Source organism: Silurus aristotelis (genome assembly GCF_946808225.1).
Source record: "Silurus aristotelis genome assembly, chromosome: 1".
NCBI classification, from domain to species: domain Eukaryota; kingdom Metazoa; phylum Chordata; class Actinopteri; order Siluriformes; family Siluridae; genus Silurus; species Silurus aristotelis.
The window spans coordinates 15,495,589-15,518,988 of NC_139574.1; the positions used below are offsets into that span (position 1 = coordinate 15,495,589).

A 23,400-nucleotide genomic window follows, 5' to 3' on the forward strand; every position below is an offset into this window, starting at 1 on the left:
ATTCTGTTTCAGACATACTTAGCTTCTTCTTCTTCTTCTTTCGGCTGCTCCCATTAGGGGTCGCCAAGGCAGATCATCTGTCTCCAAACTACTCTGTCCTCTACATCTGCCTCTTTCAAACCAACTACCTGCATGTCTTCCCTCACCACATCCATAAACCTCCTCATTGGCCTTCCTCTTTTCCTCCTTCCAGGCCACTCCATCCTCAGCATTCTCCTACTGATATACCCAATGTCCCTCCTCTGCACATGTCCAAATCATCTCAATTGAACCTCTCTGACTTTGTCTATAAAACGTCCCTCTAATAAAATCATTTCTAATTCTGTACATCCTCGTCACTCCCAATGAAAATCTCAACATCTTTCGCTCTGCTACCTCCAGCTCCGCCTCCTGTCTTTTACTCAATGCCACTGTCTCTAAACCATACAACATCGCAGGTCTCACCACAGTCCTATAAACTTTCCCTTTCACGCTTGCAGATTTTCTTTACTTCCCTAACACACTCTCCATAACTTTGCCCTGTTGACCCCAGGTACCTAAACTCATCCACCTTCACCACCTCTTCTCCTTGCAAATGTTTCATTCCCCTTCTTTCCAGCGCGTACCTCCACCTCTCCAGGCTCTTCTCAACCTGCTTCCTACTCTCACCACAAATCATAATATCATCTGCAAACATGACATAGTTAGCAACATACACAAAACAACAAACAACAATTAGCAAAAGATAAATAAAAAAAAACACACTACAATATTAAAGAAAAATCTAAATCTACCTGATCATGTAATTCTGCTTTTGCTTACTATTATACACTCAAATAAGCAACTGTAGAGTTGCAGACATAGCCAAGCTAATTTATATATTTCTATATGCTATGCTAGATGATGCAAAACTTACTGAATAAGTTCCAACAAGCCCTGAGTGCTCACCATGCTGTGTCATTAAAAAACATCAAGTAAAATTTAAAGTAGCAAGCCACCATGTTTCCAGTCCCTTTAGGACATAAAAGACATGATTAATAAAAAAAATAGATAACAAGCTTAACATTACCAACCATGCATAAAAATAAGCTTTATGCTTTAAACCCTTGAAACCAATCTAAAAGTGAGAGAAAAAGGAGGAGAAGGAGGGTGGCTTTCACAAGGTCATTCTACAGCAGCCATATTTCTCTCCATTCTTTTCAAAACACTTATTAACTTTATAGAAAACACTAATAAATCACCAGTCTTCATATTTACAACATGATGGTGAGTGAAATTTCAGATGTGGCTTTTGTCATCAAACACAGACATTGCACTTCAAAGCCCTAAAGGAAGAGTCCAACCAAAAACATGAAAACTGTCACGTAAATTATAAATAACTCACAAATTTTAAATAAAACTATTAAAATTGTATGCACACGGGTCATGGTTTAGTAATAATTAAAGTCATGCGATTTCTTATAAAATTCCACAAAGAGCAAAAAGCATGGGGTTGAGCCCTAGTCAAACGTCTTGATGTCTAACTGTGTGCAATCACCGGCCTTCATGTTTACCTAAGAAGTAGTCTGTAGCAAAGAAGACCACCGTCAATACTGAAACATTTGTGGTGGGTAAAAACTCAAAAGTGGCCCATCTGTCAGTCCTGTAGTCCTCAGGACAAGCTGTCTCTGATGTATGCACACAAAAACACACTACACAGACATAAGTTTCTCACAGAGAAAGACGCCTGAATGTGTGTGTGTGTGTGTGTGTGTGTGTGTGTGTGTGTGTGTGTGTGTGTGTGTGTGTGTGTGTGTGTGTGTGTCTGTGCGTATGAATAAAATGTGTATTTAACCTTAGGTTGTTAAACTAAAAAAGACACAAAGACCTTTAATATTCATTTGCAAAAAGAATTTCTACCCTTCTATGAAAAAGGGGTGTACTGGAGAAGAGTATACTTGTCCACAGGTTTATCAGCTTTCATATTTCCAGATTTCTGATTTCCAGAAATCCAATTTCCAGTCTGATTTCCTGATCATTTGGGAGGTTTTGAGCTTTCATTCAGGCCTGGCCTCTCTGCGGGGTTCTCTCAGACCCTAATGCTTATTCTTCCAATGCCATTCAGATGAAATAAATCCAGCACTACCAGATTTTCCACTCAAGTAGACGTGTAAAGAAATGGTGCCCAGGGCTGGTTGGGACAGGGACAGTCCTGCTGAGCCAGTCCACACAAACACACAGACACACACAGCCTGATGAATGCCAATGTTTTCAAACACAAGGAGATATAGAAGAAAGCGGAGGTTCTGTGTGAGCTAAACACAAAAGAGAGAACACCTACAGTTGTGGCACAAATTAGGACCTCGGTCACTTTTTTCTCAGTCTTAGGAGAAACAAGACCTGTACTAACCCAAGTACAAAGCATTTAACCCACCTTTTATATAAGCCTGCAGACAAAACATGACCCCTTCCTCTTTTTTCTTTCATTCACACACAATCACATCCTTGAAGAAAAAATACATGGCCTAGTAATCAAATGGAAGATTTGTCCCTTTGTTTAAAAACATGGCAACCAAAATCAGTGAAATAAAAGGACCATGCTTAAAGGTGGGTGGTTGGGAAATTTTTTCATGCAGAGACTACTCATAGACAGAAGCCTAAGAACATTATTAAGAATCCGTAAATCTAATCTAATCTCTACAATGGTGTCTCCTCCACTGGGAGAGTAGAGCAATGGGAAAGTCAAGTCTTGCTTAAATTTAAACTTAGTTCCCTACTTTCTCCTATTTTCTCACCATTACTTTCTCTTTTACTATGAACGGAACTGCAGTGACTACGAGGCAGAAGCCTGTAGAGATTTGAGGATTAGTCTGGAGTGCTCACTCTGGGAGTTAGGGTGTGATTAAGGCAGCGCCTGCTGATATTCTACAATCACTCCTGCTCTGTGCTCTTCTCTCCAACCTCACTCTCATCTTTTCTACACGATTTCTTCATCTTCATTTCTCTTTACCAATTTTTTCAAAATCCTCACCGTGGCTCACACTTAGTGATATTTGAATCGTTCAGGGTGTTCCTCGTGAGATTGGAGTCATGGTGAGGCACTAATCGAAAAACCCATGCCTCTTTCACCTATTTAAGGTCTCAGCTCTCTCTGGGAAACGCTTTTGATAAGGACAAACCGTTCACTGCAGCTCTCTGCTGCTCTCTCCAATGATAAACCTGTTTACTTCACTCTCCCATTCCTTTCTTTTGCTCTCATGTAGCTTATCCACCAAGCCAACCCTAAACTATGTAAACCCTCTTATACACAATACACATGCTAGGTATAGGTGGTACACTGCTAGGTTTTTTTTATGATTTGAAAAGATTTAAACAGGCAAAGAGAACTGTTTTGCATTGAGCACTTGTAGTTAATAGAGACCATAAATATGTGTAAGAATGGATCCTGGTGTGCAGCAGCACTTAAATATCTGTGATTGGGAAAGACAGTGCAGTGCAGCAGGCAGGCTTCAATTCACTTCATGTCTCTTCTTTATATTGGCATGAAAGGAGAGGAGCTCAAAAGAAGACCTTCTCTTTCACACTCTCTTTTCTCATGGCCCAAAAACCTGCAATGATGAGTCTTAAAAAGACTCTTTCTGAATCCTGAACACCAGTATCACTGTTTAAACTAAACTAACTGCTTCAGCTTGTTATATACTGAGCTGTATCATTAGCTGTGAATGTGCGCCCACTGAGAATATGGAACTTTTTAAAGAACTAAATATTTCCAGAACTATGCTCAAGAAGAAATGGTCATTTATTGCATTGAATTTCTGTCAGTGATGAACATGTGATCTTAACACAAGCAACACAATCTGACAGTGAATCCAAAAAAGGCACAAAAAAATCTAATTATTCCCTTAAAATATTGTTGAGTGCATACAATGTATATATATATATATATATATATATATATATATATATATATATATATATATATATATATATATATATATATATATATATATACATTATATATATATATATATATATATATATATATATATATATATATAATGTTTTATATAAAACTTACTATAATAATTGAAGCTTGCAATTCACCAATCAGCAATGTTCAGTTTGACATTTAGCTCTACTGGCGCTTCAATTTCTGAAGAAAAAAACATATTCTGAAAGGTCCTAAAAAAACAGGCATAAATATGGTAAATTCCCCCAAAATATCATGGTTTCTGTAAAGGGTCCTGCTAGACCCACTTGTTCTTAAAGCTCTTCTTAACATCTACATAAACATCAAAAACAACATAAACACTTTCAATTCATGCTCATCCTATTTATGTACAAGCATTTATATTTTGAGCAAAAGCCAATGATTGTGTTATCTTACTGAATCATGCAAGAATCATGAAATTATCCTGTATAGAAAGACTCTAAGAAAGTACGTACTAAAAGTATGTACAGTAGGTCTATTACACGGTACCTTCAAAACTGGAACATAACATACTAATGTATTTGAGGCACACATATTCTCACAATTTTTATCCTTAGTGCCTATTAAACATGTTAAACAAAATTACATATAAAACCTTCCTTAAACCCTAATGCTGAGATGTTGCGTCTCTTTTTCAGAGTTTGATGCCCAGCATTGCTTCGATCTATTGAACAAAAGAGCAAGTCTGCATCCCCATCTGTGGGGAGACATGGACAGGTGGAGGACTGCTTGCTGGCATAATGGGCATTTGCAATTCAATCACAGCAAGCAGGGTGAGGACATTTAGCATTATAGTGCTTGAGCATAGCTAAAGCACAGAGAGAGAGACAAAGCATGAGGATGAGTGCCAGGGAAGGACGGGTGATGAGAGGCGGAGATACATAGATTTAAACTAATGGTGCTTTTTCTTCAAACTGTACATTTGATGTGTTAATCATGTCTTCAATAATGTGTTGAATTAATAAAACAGTATCTTCCCAGCTAACACCAGCATTACTGTACTTCACACTGTTGACCAGAGATTATAAAAGGGTAAAATGCTTGCACAGTGCTTTATGAATAATTTAGAGGCATATCTCTATGAAGAAGATAAGAGCATTGTGGATCAACTATTACCACTTTACATAGTGTGAGTGAGTGTCTGAAAAAGAAAAGCCCACCTGCCTGCACTGGTGTGTATGGCATTGATAAATCCTTAAATACTATCTACTTTTCTCAGCCATCAATCAGCTTTAGAGCCCTACTTACTATTTTTCATGCCCAATTCCTGCCATGTGCTAGACTTTTTTTTTTACCAGCCTTGTTGTTTCATAGTGCTATAGAGGCATTCAAAGGGTCTGGTCCATTATGCCTCCACAGCAAGACACAGCCATCCTAGACAAACTACACCCTGCTGTGGTTAAATGCCCACTTTGTTGGCGTACCCCTTTAATTATTTTCCCAAGAAAGAAAAGTGTATGAGTGTGAAAGGGGTATGGGGTTTAAGCTGTATGGGGGATATGATCACATTTATGGCCACCATACAAAAAAGGGGCTTTTTTTTTCAACAATCTGTCCTTTCGAGAGATTTCCACTATGATTCCACTATTATTTTCAAGTATTATTTCCACTCGTAGGTGGTACTAATATATTCTAATTTAACTCAACTGATTTTCCATGCAAGGGAGAAAATGGGATTGAGAGGAAGGAAAGAAGGAGAAGTGGTGAAACACTAAAAGTGGAAAAGAGAGAGAATTGCTCTTGAAGAGGTCTTCAGGTCCCTAGAACTAGCCCATTAGTGCTCTCCTAAGTTTTATTATTCACTCTATTAATATTCAACACCTCCGTGAAGGTCATAAGTGTCCTAACAAAAACAGTCTTAATGATTAAATGATGCCCAACTCCTCCTTTACCCAGCTCTCTCCTATCAATTAGACTCTCATAACTCTCAAAAATGTAAAGCTAAAAAAAACACTGACAATTTTACCATAATGAAATGAAAACGAAAAAAAAAAAAAGATTTTGTTTACATATGCAAGAGCAATTTATGGTCCAACTGGATATTTCTGTACTCCCTCTGAGCTCAAATGTTTGTTTGCTGAAATACAGCTCAGTTTTGTAGTCCTGCTCATCTTAGTGTATACTATAAATTTCATGTTGGGGAAATAAATTTGCATATTAGTTTAAAAATAAATGTAATAGGCCTTCAGATTTTGCCAAAAGCCCCTCAGATGCCACACTTCATTTTGCATTTATTACAGTAAAAGAGGAAAGAGAGGGAGAGAAGCTGTTATTTATCTTCATTCTACAGAGAGAGGGATTAGTAATGATTGATGTGTGTTTGCCGTCGGAAACACCGGCAGCACAACAAGCTTGGAATAATAGAAAAAGCAGGAAGAGGAGTGAGTGAAGAGGGACTGAGTGTAGGGTGCAGGGAAAGATGGGGGCGTTTGAGTTTAGAACCAGAGTCCAAGTTTGGCCAGAGGGGTATTTCAGACTTAGCCATTGGCCTTGCATCACACACTCTCCCCCACCCCACAGAGCAGCTTCAAAATCATCTCTTCCTCAATCTCTGTCTTTCTCTCTTCTGCTGCCTTTTAGCACAGCATGTTGTGATTGGCAATCTGATGTGAAGAAGCCGGAAGGCTCAATAATAATAATTAAAAAAATATTTTTCAAAAACAGAAGCAACATGCAAAGCTCCCCACAGCAACCCCTAAGCTCATGACTGAAAAAGAGAGCTCATTGTGCAGTTTTCAATGTTTTTTAAATAGTCCCAGTTTCAACCCTGACCTCATATTATTTAGAATTTCAGTACCATTTCTGGGGACTACAGAATAATTTGTTTCCTTTAATGCTGATATCCATGCTCTCTGTTCCACCAATTATATTTGAGGCCTTTTGATCTGGGTTGATCAGCATTCATCTGTCAGGCATGGCTACCAAGTGAAAACAATGCTTTTAATTCTTTCAATTAAGTGGAGGGCAAAACCTTTTGTGTTTCAGCTAGTAATATTGCAGGGTACAGTAGGAGCTAAAATTTGCCCACTGTGGGCACCAGTATATTCTGCAGCTCAAAAAGAGGTGTTATGTCAAGAAAATGCCCCTGAAGGAGACACACAGACTCACTCAATGTCAATATAACAAATGTTATGAAAGGAAAGGGGCGAGGCAGTGGCTGGATACACTGCTAGCATCACCACATTTTCTGCCATCCATTAGCCATAGAAAAGAACACACATGCTTTAACATTACATTCCAACAACAACAAAAAACCTACTCATTTAAACAGATCAATCAAGAAAAGATTTTGTTCCCTGGTGGTCTAGTGGTTAGGATGTGGCGCTCTAGCCCCTGCGGCCCGGGTTTGAGCCCCGGTCAGGGAACTAATCCCAGCCATTAAGGTTGCACAAGCCTTAGTGCCGGTCCCAAGCCCGGATAAATGGGGAGGGTTGCGTTAGGAAGGGCATCCAGCGTAAACATAGGCCGAATCAAACATGCGGATGGTCCGCTGTGGCGACCCCTAATGAGAGAAACCGAAAGAAAGTTTAATCAAGAAAATTTTTTCACTGGTTTCGTATTAGTTGGATAAATATTATATCCCATACAATGCCATGAAATATTTCAAAATAAATAAATAAATCAAAATGCTCTAAAAAATTTCTCAGTGTTAATAATGTTTTTCCCATTGGAATATAGTGTACATAAGCACAGGTGGGGGTAAGGGAATCATATTGTTACCTTTATTATGCAAAAGATTCATCAGCACTAGAGACTGATACTAGAATCATTGTATTTAACTAGATATCTACCCTGTCATACATTTAGGCAAAATTATGTTAGTTATGTTACAAAGAATGATCTTGGCAAATTACATGCTTTTACTTTATTTTTATACACTAAATTTATAATTTATAAATTTTAATATTAATAAATATATTAATTTATTAATACTGATGGTGAAGAGCTGGTTAACTAGAAAGTGACTGCAAGCACTTTAGAACTTTCACAAATTTAATGGTGAATATATGATTTTTCTAGCTTAATTATTTAGAACTTCCAGTATTTGTAGCATATGACTTTTGTTTTTACGGATACAAGCACTACTGTGAATGTTCACTGGTGATTGATAGCCATGCTCAGGACTGCTCTCCTGTATCATCTCTTATCACAGAGGGTGAATAAAGGTGAGACCTGTCTGTCCCTCTGTCATCTCACAGTTATGGTTATTAGCCCAGTCTTCATGCTCATCTCTTGTTCAAAAGAATGATTGACAGACAGGGGCCAAAGGCCAAAATAGCGCTGCTCACAGAATGAGTGCCATTACATGAGGGACAAAGAGGGCAGGAAAGATAGATTAAAGCTTTAGAAATTCTAAATGGGCAGCCACTGAAAGCTTATGTGTGTATTAAGGTGATATAAACAGTGCAAATGTCAATCATCTTGTTAATAACCGTATACACCATATTCACTCTAATTTCCTACACTCTTTTACTGATCTGTCTATACAACAAACATGAAAAAAGTGGCGGTTTAGACCTTATATGTATATAAAAGTAATATAAATACTAGCAAGCCTATTCCATCTGCTTTGCCACTACACCAGCAGCAGGACACAAGCCCCAGATTAGAGATTTTATTTTTGGGATATCCCAGAGGTGATGGCCTCATCCAGGCGAACTGGATTACAGAGATTTTATTGGATTTATTCGTGCCCAGTTGCCATGTTGAAACATTATTAATCCAAGTCTTTAGGAATCCTCAAATTAAATTCAGCCTGTCTCAAATTGGAATTTTCTCTTTAATGTTTTAATGAAAACATTTCATGTTTCTTCTCTTTAGCGCATGCTGTAATACATTACTGTGTCTTTTATGTGGATTTTTTTTCAGCCATTATTCTTGCATTGTTTGAATAACCATACACACCCCCACATACTCTGTAATGATTAGTCTGGCAAACGATATAGATTGTATAGATTGACTTTTGCAGAAAAGTAAATAAAAGTAGCAATTAAAATCTGTTTCAAACTTATCTGTACCTATTATCTACTAAGAAAACAAATGTAACTGAGATGTATTTATGTTGGATATTGACTGAGAGAAGACTGGCAACTTTGATTATCCTTTAAAATAGTTTACATAAATACTAAGTAGACTAATGAAGGTGTCTCCAAGCTCTAAATGTGCAATAGTATTAAAATCTAAATGTTTAAACATTTGAAATTTTTTCTGTACACTTTCCCAAAAACGACAACACTCACTTTTAAACTTATTGATACCGACTTACTGATTAGATCTAGCACAGAGTGATGCAATGTGTTTCTTGTATGTTCGAGCAGAATTTTAAGAAGGAAAAAAACAAGACCAAAGCGAGAGAGAGAAAGAGAGAGAGAGAGAGAGAGAGAGAGAGAGAGAGAGAGAGAGAGAGAGAGAGAGAGAGAGAGAGAGAGAGAGAGAGAGAGAGCAGTTGATGGAGGGAATACGAGTCAGGTTTCATAATGAGGCATAGTGGTTAACCTGATTAATGTTAATAGAACTAATCATTTCCTCTACCTCTTAAACTCGCTGAGTTAATCCTGTTAAAATGTCTGGTATTTTGGACCAGTGCTTAATTGGCAGTGGAAAATCAGGAAGCAAGATTTCTGTGATGGGAAGGCAAGAACCTATGTTGGGTTGTTAGGAAACAGCAGCTGTAATTATTTGGGACAGTATTTGATTTTCCCTTCTAAACAAACAGAAGAAGCACATAAGCAGCTTTCCTCCAGAATTTTCAGTATGAAATCAATTACATGTGCAATTATAAATCCTCATCTTTCAGAGACGCATGCTGCAGCGTGCTCAGCCTAATGACACAACTCCAGCAGAGCATGTCTTTTAAGAATAGTGAAGAAAACATGCCAGACGTATGTGTATGTGTCTCTGTGTGTAAGGAATTAAAGGCAATATGCAATTTGCAACCAGATATAAATATACTGTATATATATTTCAGTAAAGTTTCAATGTTTAAAAGAGAACACCATTTATATGCCTTCATTTTCGGTTTAGTTTCAGAAACCTAAGTCATTAATAAGAATCGAGATTTCCCATGTTATTCGATGACATACATACACTTAAAAATATTGGTTAAATTACAGATTTTCTGTGTTTTTTATTTTGTATAAATTTTTTTTTTTTGTATTTTCCCCAGTAATTTAAATTCATTTTTTCCAGTTATTTATTATACATTAGAATCTTATTAGATTATGTACACATACTCAGTATGAAAATCTATCCATCTATCTATCTATCTATCTATCTATCTATCTATCTATCTATCTATCTATCTATCTATCTATCTATCTGTCTGTCTGTCTGTCTGTCTGTCTGTCTGTCTGTCTGTCTGTGTATCTATCTATCTATCTATCTATCTATCTATCTATCTATCTATCTATCTATCTATCTATCTATCTATCTATCTATCTATCTATCTATCTATCTATCTATTAGCAAAAGTCAAAATACTGAATAGACATTTTTTTCTTTCAGCATGTAATGATAACCATATCATATGACTATGCAACCTTGTAGCAGCAGAAATTTCACCACACACACACACACACACACACACACACACACACACACACACACACACACACACACACACACACACACACACACCGTGCCTGTGCTTGTCCAGCCTTAGCCCTGAATTCTCTTCCCAGAACCACCTTCTTCTCTATGCTTCACTTTCTTGTTTTTCTCTTTCCTGCTTTTCTCCTTTCTTCTCTGACCCAGCACTAATAACAAACATATTAAAGCTCAAGTTTCAGAACTCCTCCAAGGTCTTTGATAAATAAACCGATGTTTCCTAATAAAGTTCACATTGCTGTAAAAGTTTCTCCCCACAGGGAAGCGGGCAGCAGCTGTGTGCTCACAGTGTGGTGATAAATCAGATCCACACTTGCTTCAGTATGAGAGTTAAAGATGCGAGAGACAGCTGCACAGCAGAAATGCATTCAACATCATGGCAAAGGGCCAGGCAGGTTTAGATACTGATCTGATGATCAAAAGACTGCGGTCATAGAGAATCTCTAACAACAGACTAGCCTGACACTAGTGGTGGACATTGGGACACTCTCGATGGAATGGGAAGTTTTGTATGGGTGGAGAAGACAGTCATACACAAAGCTCACAGGACAAAGGCATCTATCATTAACATGAGAGCATATTTCACATTGCAGCTTGTTCACACATGGCTCATTTATTGACATGACATATTTATTAATTATCAGAGGAGGGAAGTAATGAAGTACAAATACTTTGTTACTGTACTTAAGTAGATTTTTCTGGTATCAGTACTTTACTACATGATTTTTTGGACAACATTTTACTATCACTCATTAAATTTTTGACATCTTTGATATCTGTACTTTCTTTTTCTTACATTTTCAAACCAGACTCATTACTTAAGTTGTAATATATTTGGTGAAATGTCCATTTTTTTGTTCTTACTGAGCGCCGTTTTCATCCCATCAACCTGTTTCCTGTCTTTGCGCAGCTTTTTCAATCTACCACTGGTGTATCATTTCCTGGCTCTCACACACCACAGACTTAGACTAGTTTACGAAGCCAACAAAGAGAAAGGCAGAAGGCAACAACAATTATGGGGATAACGTGGATGAGACAGAGGGTGTCAATGATGTAAACATGACTGAGAACATAGATATTCCTGATCACCTGATCATCATCCTCTTTTTTCTGCTTGTGTTCTATATGGTGGATGTTTAGCCTGGATACATTCAATAGGTAACAACATTTTTTATTTGTTTTGTATTGATTTATTAATTAGGGCTGTCAAAAAGCATTAACACAAATTCATTTTAACGTCACAAATTTTATTGCGATCAATTCAGTATTCAGTAATTTTAAATATAAATAAAATAATAAATAGTCAAAATTAAAACCTTTCTTTACTCAGATATAAAAGAATAAATAAACTCCAACGATTATTATTTTTTAATTAGTAGACATTTGTTTTTGCTGATGCACCAAGTCTCAAATCAGCAACGCCGAAACTAACTTAAATTACTTTGTGCTTTAAACTTAAATCTCAGTTAATACTTACCTTACAGACATCATAAATATATGTGAGGTACAGTTTTTTCAGTATCACCTCATTAATCATTAATCATCGTGTGGAAACATAGCAAAAGTTCTGTTTGGTATCCTGATGATGATTTAATTTGAAAAACACCATAATTACTTTCAAACATTTACAAGAATATTTCGTTTTCATGCTCTATATTGAGTCTGGTTTCAATAATAATAAACAAACATTTGCATAAAGCATCCATATTTGTCCATGCCCATGTTGATTAGAGTATTAAAAACTTAAAACGTATTAATTTAAGGAACATTTAGAACAGCTAAAAATGTGTGATTAGGTTGCGATTAATCATGAGTTAACTCTATTAATTTGTTTGAGGTTCACTTACCAGCATGACACTAAAACATGTAGTAGTTTTAGTAGTAAAGGCTACATTTTACTTAAGTGCATTCCAAACTTCTTTACTTTAACCCGAGTAAAAAAGTATAGTCAGTACTTCAACTTTTACCAGAGTATTTTAAAACATGAGTATCTGTACTTCTACGTAAGTGAAGGACGTGTATACTTTTGACACCTCTGTTAATTAGTTTAGATTTTAAAGAACCTGACTTCATAACAGTAATTAGTTTTGAGCAAGCAGCTGCATGAGTGAGCAGAACTGGTAAACAGAGTCTGTGGGAACAAGTGGGAGCGCTCTTCTTTGGTCTGGCTTTATTGTTCTGATTCAGTCCATGCTGACCTTCCCATAAATCTTCCATACCACTTATCCTATCCGTGGGAACTCAGGGCACAAGGCAGGGGACACCCTGGATGAGGTGGGAACCCATCGCAGGGCACTATCATACCCGCTATCACTCAAAACAAAAGTCTGTGCCAGCTGAATAGTTTTTTACATATCTTTTCACAGGTGAAGAGAATTGGTATATCCAGGGGAAAAAAAGCAGGGACGCTCTGCACATACATGGTGTGGCTAGGAGTCAAACCATTTGATAATATACATCAATAGATATGCAGGAATAAATAACAGGACTCACATTCATAAAAAAAGAGACATCTTCAAGAGTGGGCCATTAAGAATTGCTACTCTGATGCTCTGCTGTAGAATTTTACACCAGGTTCATCTAGAGAGATGAACTGAAGAAAGTCATTTTAAAACTGAAATACATGTGTGCCAACCAAATCTTCATAGTGCACATGCTACTTTGTTTAGAACCAGGGGAAAGAAGGATAGAAAAGGAGAAAAAAACATGGCTGAGGAGGAGATGATTTCACTCCCTTTTTACAGGAAAAAAGGGGAATTGTAGCTGTTAGGTTCAGATTGCTGCAGGGTTGAGCTGTTTCTTCCTGTTTGCCCTTTGCCTATCAAGACCAGCCTAATTTCAGCTTATATGAAACAACACCAGTGGGCGTGTCCTCAGGCCAGAGTTGCTCATTACAAGAGGAAATCAGTGGTGGAGTGGGTGTATTGTTTGGGTAAGTGTTTATTTAACCACTGTTTATGTGTGCTTATGTCAATACTCTTGTGTTTATTTACTTGTAAAAGCGCTTAGCCACAAGAGCACAATTTCTGATTGGGTCAGACAGGAGCAATCTTAGTCACAGACAAATGGTGGGGTCCTGGCTGTATTTTAGTTAGAGGGGACAGCAGCATTGAAACGCTGCATGAGTGGGTTATTTTGGACACAATGGAGTCTTTGCAAACTAGTCACACACTAAGAGTAGCTCTAGCCTTCACAGTGAAAAATAAGTGTTTAAGAAATAAAGACAAACACTTAAGGCACTTCTTTAAAAAACACCTTTTCTCAATAAATTTTGTACTTTTTTCATTGGCCACAGATCTACAGAAAATGTGAACTGTTTGTTGTTGATTGTATGTGCATACCATGCCACTACACCAAAACATCAAAAAACTGTTAAAAATTAATAATAAAAAACACCTGGTACTCTAATTAGCCTTATTTTTATTTATTTTTTATTATTATTCCTATTGCAAAAAAAAGTGCATTTTTAACAGAATTCACAGAGATCTTTAATGCATTGCCAGTAACATTTCTGATTTTTGTTTTATTTTTTTGTGTTCATCAAAGGGTGCATTCATAACTTATATGCATTGTCCCTGGAGTAAGCTCAAGATAAAGGATATGGAGGATGAATCAATGAACACTATCCCCACAAATCACAGAGAAACAAGCTTTCACTGGAAAGTAGGGCAAGAGTTAGGGAGGAGAAAAGGATGTTCATATGGGACTGTAAGAAAAAGGAACCACTGCAGGATGAATGTGATTGAGATCAAATCTGTGATTTTTCCTGGATCAAAGTGTCCTCCAGCATCCACCAACAAAAGGTAAGGCCAATCAATTCAGTGAAAGACAGCATATATACAGCAGGACTTTCAAGGCTCAGTGTATCGGCTGGCCTCCTCATACAAGCAGCTTTTCCAGCAGCACTTCAAGCCAAGTCTAGATGTTGTGCTGACAGGTCAAGGGTAAAACAAGCCAACCAACTCCAATCTCCAGATTTAAATTAGCTACAGTCATCCTTTTGGTCAAGATGAATATTTGGTGTTATTATAATGTGCTTTTGGGCTAAAAGGAAACTGCATGAACTACTGAACTACTTTGAACTGTCATTTTCCTGTCAGACACAGCATTTAAACTGTCTTCTTATCTTAAAGGCTTGGTTAAAGATCCTGGACCCATTTAGCACAATCTTAAATTTCGCGAAAGTGTCTTATTGACCTGTGGTGACTCGCATATTTAACAGCAGAGTTGACAGATCACAAGAGTAAAGCAAATCCTGTGAATCTGATTGCACTCAAGCAGAGCACGGTTCAGATTACACCTCTCTCCTGCTGTTAACCCTGCTGTTTCAATGCCTGCCTCTCAGCACCAGCAGTCAAGCCCTTCAACTCCACATCTCACTAACCCGAAAAATGTGGCTTTGGTTTCCAGACACTGATCTGATGGCAGACCTGATCTGTGTTTGTTTAGGTCAACGAACAAAGACAATGTGTGCTCCATACTGGCTCTCCACACCTGCAGCTTTTCTGCTGTTGCTGTTTCTTCAGCTTTGGACACATATATACTTCACATACCTCACATGACCTCATCTGATCCTGCTTTCTGATGACTTGCTTTTCATACCCAGTGATTTCTCAGGTTACTTTCAATGTATAGTAAAAGACTATCTAGCATTGCACTGTTGTGTTTTTTTGCTACTCAGGACCAAGTACAATTGATGAATTAAAATTTTTATATACAATACAGCACAGTGAAACTCTTTCTCCACTTATTCCTCTGCTTTTTAAGGGCTGTTACTTCTGTTAAGGTTTAGATTTGTTAGGAAATCAGTTAAACTGTCTAATGCTTAAGTCACTTTAGCGCTATATGATAATAGGTATAATTTAGTGAGTTAAAAGCAGAGTTTTTTAAATATAGAGAGGTATACAAGATATTTGGTTAATAAAAAATAAAAAAAACTCAAAGTACTGATCAGATTTAAGTACAGTCATTCAACTAAATCCCACCTCTGCATAAAAGGCTTTCTAAGATAAAATAGCTGCTTTATATCACCTGTTAAGGACATCAGTTTGACAAGGTTATGGCATCTTTTTGAATAGATTCTGTAAGTAGTGTAAGGAGGCATAGCTATAATCTGACTAAGAGATAGAGTAGAAGGACAAGAGCTACTGTTTGCCACAGCAGATCTTCACTTTAACATTTTTAACATGCCCGTCTGCTTAACAGAAATCAAAAGAATATAATTTTTATTGACTTTGCTCACATATTTTTCTTCACTTCATTTAGAAGTTTAAAAGTCTAGTCATGCAAAAACATCAATAAGTAAACAGGCTGGTGCTTTGATGCATGTTCACCCCACTCCCCTGTCCTTGCACCTTACCAACAATTCTGTTTACTCTGTACTAGAGCACTGCTGTGCTTTCTCCATTGTTTTCTATCATGCTTTTTCCCCCCACTGTAACATGGTTTGCGTGGTATCCAGGCTGGCGTAGCTGTCTGCACGCCTTAGCTGAGCTCAAGTGGAGAAGTTAGCACTGATGGTTGGCCTCTGAAACGGATGCAACCCCCTGAGGGCTCCTGGATCAGGTGGAAGGAGGGCAAGTAGGAATACCACTACAATCACCTGACACCGAGCAACAAAACACTACCATGCTCATGTGGAGCACGATAACATGCTTTGCTCTACTTCACCCCATGTCACCCTGAGGATCTTCCCTGTTTACCTGTCACTGGAGATTTTATTTGCATCCTGAGCACAGTTTCATATTCGATTAAAGCTGCTGCCTGCGTAACATCACGGCCTGTCTGAGTTCTATAGAATCTTACATGCAAGACAAAGGCTGACATTTAAACTGCACAGGTTTCAGTGGCTCAAGCTACACAGCCATTAGACACCTTGTTTCAGAGGACCTGCATTATACATGTATAAAGAAGATTGTGGAATGCACAAGGCAGTGAATTTGCTTGTGATACAGACTTTTGGGAATAGCTGACAGAGGGGATAAGCACAATATAAATTCTAAGGGAAGAGATGCAACCTAATGTCAGTGTGAAATATGACATCAATTAACAAAGAGCAGAGCGTAATGGTACTAGAGAAGGCAAGCTGTGGAAACAAGAGCGGGCCAGAAAAAGCCTGATTATTAACACCTTAGTGTTGAAACAGCTGAGTGTGCAGAAAGACAGAACCCAGGAAAAGACAGCAGGAGGAGGATGGTTGTTGGTTAAACAAAGGGACAATAAAGATGTTTTGGTATGTAGGTCCTTTTTTTGTGGGTGGTGTCATTTTTCATCTGCTTTTGTATGGAACTTTCATATCACTCATCAGCACAGAGACAAGAGCTTGCTCACGTCTTCACAAGGAGGCAGGTGACTCCGTCAACTCCCGGCAAAGCCATGGAAATGAACTCCTCTCTGACAAACGAGTGCTCATCCTAACCCTCCTTTTTCATTAGCCTCCATGTTTTGAGGCCAGTCAAGTGTAGCACAGCAAATAAAACACCAGCAGGGGGAAAAGCGGCATGAGCAAGGCACACTTCATTTTAATGAAGCAGAAAGAAAATGTTTTCTCCATTCAGCTGCAATGTTCTTTCAATGCACTTCATAATTAAAGATGAAATAAGATGGCTCAAATAAGCAGCTTCTTTCACTTTAGGGTTATTTTGCTCTGCATTTAAAACGGCTTCGCCCTTATTATTTTTCAACCTGGGGAATGACAAGAAATGGAGTGGAAAGGCAGGGGATGGGAAATGAAAAGAGGATCACACTGTGAGGTAAAATGTTACCTGAGAGCAGAAAAAAAGAGTGAAGAAGAACAATGCACTCAATATTACTTTCTTATATTGACTCACTGTGTGTTTCCACTTTGTTTTATAATGACACATTTCGGTATTTGTGAAGAAGTGTGTGTTTTGAATCTAAAAATGGAAAGACACTAGTATGAATAGTGTGGGCTTGTCTGGATTGAATTGAAGGGAGTGTGTCCGAATGAGGTCTCTGCTCTAGGGACTAACCCCTTTCCTCCCTTTTTTGCATCCAGGGAGCATGGCTAATACCATCTTGTCTACACACACAAACCCAGACATTCTCCTCGCACACAGATTAATCCACAGAAGCTCTGGATTCATTTTGAATCCCTTGCTTTGAACAGTAAAATAAAAAAGCATCACACATCTCATAATCAGGTTAGAAAGGTTCCTAAAATGTTATGTGCAAGAATACAAACAGATTAAACACCAAGAACATGGTTCAGAAATAGTTTAAAAGCATAAATAAATCAATGATAAGTCAGAGTTTGGGTTAAGTACTTTCTGTCTTTTTTCTGCCCATGGCTAGTATTATAGACAGGCACTCTAGTTCTTGTGCATGGTGAGTTTCGAAGCAGGTCGCCACAGGGTTTGCACTTTTTTGGTCAATGTGGAAACTTTCAACATGCTTTGTAGAGTGTGAAGATCGGTTTTGATCTGGCAGTTCTCTGGACACTACAAAAGCTCAGGCTGGCATGAAGTACTATGAAATAGAGATGCATCAACTCATGCCCTGCTCTCTGTTATTGCTCTGCATGAAAGAGCATTCTGTCAGAACAAGGCAAGAGTGAGCACAACGCTCTTTAAATCTAGCATGAAAGCAATGCCTGCATGCACACATCCTAGACATTGTATGATGGACTCTGCTGCCTGTGAAATGTTGGCAAAAAAAACCCCAAGAATTTAATACAAACAAATTACTGCTTGTTTTCTAAAACAAATGTCTATATAAGATTTTGATTTTATTTACATATATTGTAACATGTTAAAACTTTTTTTCTCGATCTGATGCAGTGAAACTGATGAATGTGGTGTGTTTTGGTCTGACTTGGCAGACCAAAAAAACTTTAATATTTTCTAAGAGGTGCATGGGGTAATGGGGTAGGAAATCTTCCATTTATTAGTTTTAAGAAAAAATAACCTAAAATGGATGTATATAGATTGAGAAATCAACCTAGTAACAAAATAAAAAAGCACTAAAGCCAGTGCTGAATTGTAACTGGATATAGGAATAATAATATAACTATTCATCTAAATCATATGAATTGTTGCATTGAGACAAATCATGGACATACAGAGAAAGTTCTGTACATAAAGTTTTATGTAAAGCCATTTTCAAAAGATAACACATTCATGGAACACCTTGTCTATTGTACCGGAGCGGTTTAGGCCTGTACTGGCACTGACTGTATTTGTCAAAGAAAAACCCTGAACCCTTAACATTCTTGGCATACCCAGAGAGCATGGTGAAATTGATACAATGTTGATTTTTGATCCAAACCAGCATTTTGGTTGAGATTGATATTTCAATATTTAAAGTATGTTGAATCAACATTGAAATTCTGATGAAAGCTAAAAGCACAAACAGGTAGAGACAGGAATATTGAACTAACATTGATTTGTTGTCAATGACCACAACATCATGCAAGTTTTTTCTCTGTGGAATGCTAGTGGAGTTTACCCAATCAGTGGGGTGTTTACAAACCATCAGCTGCTTTCCCTGATTTGTTCTAATACACCAGGGCTTGGTTTAGGGGTGGGTCTTCAGGTAAAGCAGCTTAAAAAAAACCATCCATTGTAGTTTGAAAATGCCGATTGATTAAGAAACAACCATTTTAGTTTTGCATGTGCACTTCTCAGTAGCCGACCTGATGCCTCATTAAAGTGGAAACAGGTGCATCCTATATAGAAATCTTGTTAGAAGAATTACTTGATATATTTACACTTCTCTTAAACAATTTCAAACAATCATGCATCTACTTTATTATTTGTCTATTCCTTTGTTTTACAAGCTTGTGATTGTATTGTTATGGGCTGTAATTAGGTACACTGATTAAACAAATATTAAAGTGTTTGAATAAAACATATTTTAACTTATATTAAAAATTGAACTAATATTAAATTGTAATTGATGACAATGGGATCATGGGTGCTTTTAATTTCCTTAATTGTGTGTCCTTAAATTAGTCATCTTAAGCTCAAGAGCATTATACAATTTTGTTATACATAAACATACATAAATTCTTCCCCCAGTTCAAATGTTTAACATTTTAATGCTCAATGTCAAATGTTTAATTTTAAATATTGAGTTTAAATGAACCATAAATGTCAAATATTTTGATAGCTTTATTAAGATTTAAAAAATAATATTTTAATCAATCAAGTTGAAAAAATATGCACACAGGTAATGTACCTATACAATAAGAGGACTTGAAGTAATGCTTGAGTGAGGAGGGATATTTCAATTTATAAATACACCAATCCCTTCCATCCTTATCTTTGTCATTTTTTCTTGCGTTCTAGAAAAGAAAAGGGAAACAAAGGAGCAATTCAAGGATGCACGTCAGTTTCACATACCCATGTGTATTTGATTTTTCGTTAGGAGAAAAACAAGGCTGCATCCTATCGAACCATGTTTAACTGCCTTTAACTGCTTTAACATGTTTGTATAAAAAGATTTTCTATTTCTTAATAAAGTACATCATGATTTTATCTTAAGATTTTGATTAACAAATTTCCAACAACATTCTCTAGATGCCCATGAGCATGAATATTAAACTTTATATAGCTTATGTTTCTGTTACTCTTTACATTTCTTCAAAAGCATTCAGATGGAGGGGTTAAGGCTGAGGAGGATAGATAGAGAAATGCGAAGCACCCTTTAATGGTGGTGGCATTGATCATACATTGACTTACACATATTCTACTGCAAGACTACTTTACATAAGATTTGATTATGTCTTTCTCCTGTTTGCAACCTAAACAGTTAATCATTCATATCCCTGAATTACTATACATTTTGTTGTATGTAACTGTTTATGATAAAAGTAAAAAAACATTTTTATATGATATTTATAGCGACTAATTGGGTTGCATTAGGCAAATCTGCAGCCTTAATGAACTTTTTTAATTGAAAATAATTAAGCTGTTCTAACAACACTTGTCACTTGCCACAGTATGACGTTTCTTGGAAAATAATTGGCATATAATTTACAAACTGTCCTATACTAAATCCTTTGTAGTACAGCTCTTTCATTTACAAATGTTTGTTGCAAAAACTGTAAAAGATAATAACTACTAATAGACTAATAAACTTTAACAAAACTAATAGATTTCAGATAAAAAAATAAATAAATGAAATTAATGACATACCAAAATCATGTTCTAATTAGCTGTCTGTGTACGTGTTTTGAACATTAAATTCTGATTAACACCCTTATATGTGACTGTATGTATGAGAATTGAATTGACTTGGATTTAAATGATATCATGCTTGCTTTTTTCAGAGAACCCATAAGAATACAGGCAAAGTCTGTCATACAATAAGCCGTTTTTTAAAAACTGTTACACCACTTGACCTGCAGCAATAATTACTTCAAGGAGGTATACATTTAAATCAATGATTAAATCTGCAGAGTCAGAAATACTACAACAATTTAATGAAGCCATCAGTAAACAAAGTTCTGTGTCACAGAAAAACAGTGTTGAAGCAGTAAAAGATTATGTTGAGTACCCTAAGCTTATCATAGAGTCAGCTTGTTTAGACTGTCACCTGATGAGGTTCTGTTGCATCTACCCACTATGCATGATGTTGATAATGACACAGCTGACTCATCAGACTTTGATTTTGTTTCTAATTCAGAAGCTCCAGAGCTTCAGAGTTTTTTGTTTTAAGGATTTTGCGATATTGGGTTTTAACCTTCTCACTTGTTGCACTCACTGCACTTTTGAGTGTTTTTGCAAATGTTTCATCCAGAATTGCCCAGAGATGCCAGGACAGTTCTTAAGACCCAAACGCACAATAAAGATGGAGAGTGGGAAGTATTATCATTTTGGCTTGGCAAAGGAAATAGTGTTACATTTGAAAAGCATAATCCTTCCTGAACTATTCAAAAGTTCACACATCAGATCTGGTCCATTCTTGCCATTGTTAATTGTGATTATACACCTTCCTTGTTGGCCTTTACTCTGGTATAAAAAAGCCCAAGGGAATATTTGAGTTCTTAAAGCCATTTATTGATGATTTGACTAATGTTTTGATGCAGGCATTATTTACAATAGTCAAAACTTATTAGTGCAAGTATGTACATTTGTGTGTGATGCCCATGCCTTAAAAAAAACAAAAATCGCACAATGGCTACTCGGGCTGTGGCAAATGTGTTCAAGTGGGTGAGTGGCAAAATAAAATGACATACCCAAAGACTGATGCAAAGTTGAGAAGTGCGTCTGGTTTTAACAATATGATTGATGAAGACCACCACTTGAACCAAATACTTTCCCCTTTAGCTGGCTTGGTAAAAATGGTTACCGTTTCCATTAGATTATATGCACTTATGCTGCCTTGGTGTAACTAGATCACATATCACTTTGGGTTCTGTTGCTATGTTTTTTTTTTGTTGTTCTCTGGAACAGAGGCCTTGAATATTTGTGCTCATGAATTGTCTTTTGCATGCCACTTTGGTAGACATGAAATAGTTTACAATATACACCAGCTGACTTATCTGGCTGAAGAGTATCGTCACTTTGGAACTTTGGATAATGTGTCCACATTTCCTTTTGAGAATTATTTAAGACCAATAAAATGTCTTTTGCGCAAGCCTCACTTACCCTTACAGCAAGTTGTGAAAAGTTTATCCGAAATGCCAAATCCAGAGTCACAAAAGCCTCACAAGACCATTGACCATTGAACTTGAGTCAACCACATTTTGATGGTCCAGTGCTCCAAGTCATGGCAAACAGTTCAGAAAAGCTGTCACTGAAAAGTAAACTTTGTAGTGCAAGGAGATAATTGTGTGCAAATAGCTGGCTACATTGCCATTTTACAAAATATTATTAAGGTAGATGGTGTAGAGATTTTTGTCGTGGGTCAAAAGTTTCAGAATCAAGAGTCATTCTTCTTCTATCCGTTTGAGTCAACCAACATAGGCTGTTATAAAGTGATCTTTAAAAGGAGCCCTTGATGAAGCCAGACACCAAGATATTAAACAAAAATATTTCCTTTGTTTATAAAAATGTCTTTATTGAGATGCCACTCATCCATAAGACATAATTAATTGTTTGTAGATTGCAACATTATTTTGCTATTGTAAGAATAATAATTAATTCATGATTTTTTTTTCTATATCTGCAAAGGAAAGTTTAAATAAATTTATTGCATTCTAGGGGAGTTACTTTCTTAAAAAATTAAGCAGTGGTGCATTGTTAAATTTCAAAATGGTGGCTTGGAAATTGTGCCACGCAGCTGGCCGATTGAAGAAAAGCTTCTATGGCCACCATATACACCCAAAGACACAGCCAAGGTGCGGGCTGCAGTTAAAAAATGAGCTGCCCACTGAGGGATGGTTGACATATGAACTTGTTAGACACCTTGTAAGTTACGGTAGGTGTATAAATTCAAATTAAGTATAAGGTCAAATTAAAATCTTTCTGTGTACTTTACGGCTGCTACACTAACAAAATTCAATGTGCAAGTACCTATAAAGAAACTGAGAAGAGTTTAAAAAAAAATCTACAGGAAAACTGTGACACAACTGATATGCAGTCTGATGAAGAAACAGTAAAGTTTCACAAAGGAAAATCCAGGTAAGACTTGAAATATCTTTGCATTAACTTCAGAAGGAACAGAAGTTAAAAGAGGGAAAGATTAACAACAAAAATAATATTACCAGATGTAACTTTGCCTGGCTCCTACAATCCTATTTCCGGATATAACAGTGATGTTTATGTAACCAAGTATGAAGACACAGTATCCAATTGTCTCATTTATGTGGACTTTATATTTAAAAAAAATTATATTTTGGAAATGCAAAATTTTAATAATCTGTTTTACTGCAGGCTCCA

General features: G+C 36.8%; 1 protein-coding gene and 1 long non-coding RNA gene across 2 annotated transcripts in view; one reads left to right on the forward strand and one right to left on the reverse strand.

The window, feature by feature from the left end:
- LOC310727083 (neural-cadherin) overlaps positions 1–23,400 on the reverse strand; it is a 114,082-nt gene that overhangs the window by 69,720 nt on the left and 20,962 nt on the right. The window lies entirely within an intron of this gene.
- LOC310730799 lies at positions 13,439–15,166 on the forward strand. The gene is made up of 3 exons (XR_014534965.1): positions 13,439–13,487; positions 14,102–14,358; positions 14,966–15,166. It is a non-coding gene; the product is annotated as an uncharacterized lncRNA (long non-coding RNA).